The sequence below is a fragment of the Limulus polyphemus genome, unplaced genomic scaffold (assembly GCF_000517525.1).
Source record: "Limulus polyphemus unplaced genomic scaffold, Limulus_polyphemus-2.1.2 Scaffold258, whole genome shotgun sequence".
Lineage (NCBI taxonomy): Eukaryota > Metazoa > Arthropoda > Merostomata > Xiphosura > Limulidae > Limulus > Limulus polyphemus.
This window is the reverse complement of record NW_013665868.1, coordinates 306,215-308,696: the sequence shown is the minus strand read 5'-3', so window position 1 is coordinate 308,696 and position 2,482 is coordinate 306,215.

Below are 2,482 nucleotides of genomic sequence, written 5' to 3'. Positions count from 1 at the left end.
TAGATAGATAGATAGATAGATAGATAGATATATATACTAGCCAACATGCATTGCATGTGCGTGCATGTATAAAACTCATGCGGTTACAATATCCAGTCCATGCACCATTCCAGTATAGTTCAGTTGTCCCTCCAATCCTGTGTATACAGACTCCTCATATAGCTAAAGAGTGTAAATATAGTAACTATAAATATTATACAGGCATATATATAACATGCTGATTACCATGTACTGTAGTGATCATACACGCAGTACCACTATCAGTGATAACGTTGTGGCAATGAAATCAGTAGCAATACCCAATCCAAAGCTTGTCATTATTTCCTGAGAAAGCATCATACACTAAATGCGTATTTCATTAAACTAAACTGGTTCAAATAGGACAGTATTGCTATTATGCAAACATATATCCATGATGGACATAAGAAAAACTAAAAAAATAAGATTATTAAAATTATTAGACACTTATTAATTTAAAAAAGGGGACTCCATGTCTAAAAGCTGTAATATTTAAGAGAGTCAAAATAAGGATTTGTAGCTTGAGGAAATATTGTCAACACTATGTCTCAAACCTTAAACTTTGTTTACTTTTTTTGCGATTGCATTTTCACTTTAAGATTCCTATCTTGTTTCTGTATTTTTTGAAGATTCCCTATCTCCCCTTTTTAAATTAACAATTATTAATAATATTATATTTAAAGTAACGGTTATTTTATTTTCGGTACTTGCGCATCTGAGACGCTAGGCTTCGGTTCGTAATTATGGAATCGCTATTTTTAGAAAGTGATCACGAACTTATCAGTTCTGTAGCTACAAATTACTACTGTAAATTGGATTTCCTCTCGAAACAGCTTAGTTTAAACAAAATTAATAACTCCACAGCGTTCAACGGATGTCTAAAATTCTGTTGGTTTCTGTATTATTTTCAGTATATATATATATACACGCCATATATTTTCTGTGCATCCCTCGTTTGGCTGAGGTGTTTACCATTAAACATCCTTCAAGTTGTAAAGAATTAACACTGGCTGAGATGTTTACCATTAAACATCCTTCAATCGTTAAAGATGATCATTCGACGCTCGTAATTACTATTATGTGCAACCAAAACTCACCAAAAAGGTATTGTGGTTTTCTGCTACTTCCCAATTATTTATCGTCTGTTATACTTTTCGATCTATATCTTTCATGTTTTCATTATTTACATTAATTCAACCATTTTTATTTACTCGGAAAATAAAATGTGTCATTTTTTCGTTTGGTGGCCTGTCTTCGCGATTTCATTTCTGTTTTAAAAATATATTTTTGTGAGTTTTCAAAAACAGCAAAATGAATTTCAATTAAACCTCACTTGAATTTGTCTGACATTGTGCCTACTAAATCTTCATAATATTCAACAAAATGTGAAAACTGTTTTAATTGGTTGTCAAGCGAACATTGTTACTGGTATGCTTCATCCTCATGTCCTCGTATTTCGTTAGAAAAGTGTCCTCCATTAACTGACAAGAAAAAACGAGTAACTCTAAACCAAATTAACTTGTATTCCTCCAACTTGAACCGGTTGAGATTTTATAGACAACTAGTAATTTGCTTCAATTACAAACAGAGATAAAATGATCTAACAAAGTTTTAAAACACCAGTTTTCAGAATGTAATTGGTCATTAGAAGTGCATAAGATCTATTTTTGTGTAAAAAAATGTATTTTGATGCTCGAAAACACAGTTACAAAGTCAATGTTGAATACGTTATAGGAATATGGGTTGTTGGATTGCACAATTAGTTTAAGTGGTTTTGGCTTCCATGTTGTTTCGTTATCAGGTTTGAATACATTTATTTTATGCGTTTGAAAAACTACCCAATTCCTTACGATAGGAACTATATCATTATAATGATAAACATGTAGATTGCATGTATAATTAATTTCTACAGTATTCCCGAGAGCTTGATTATATGTACATATCCTATAAATACTTCTGGGAATGAGCGTTCTAGGAATACTGAGCCTTTGTAATCTATTCTGACACATATATAAGGTGGAATGAGATATTAGACACTTATGTATAACATGGTATAATAGCTATGACACATACATGAGGTGGAATGAGAACTGTGATACTTATGTATAAGGTGTAATAATAGTTGTGACACATATGTAAGGTGGAATAATAGCAGTGCCACTAATGTATAAGATGGAATAAGAGCTGTGACACATATATAAGGTAGAATAATATCTGTGATACTTATGTATAAGATGGAATAATAGTTGTGACACACATGTAAGGTGGAATAATAGCAGTGCCACTAATGTATAAGATGGAATAAGAGCTGTGACACATATATAAGGTGGAATAATAGCAGTGCCACTAATGTATAAGATGGAATAAGAGCTGTGACACATGTATAAGGTGAAATAAAAGCTGCGACATACGTTGCCTGGCAAAGGTATTTACCATCTACTAATAATGTCACATTTTAATGAAA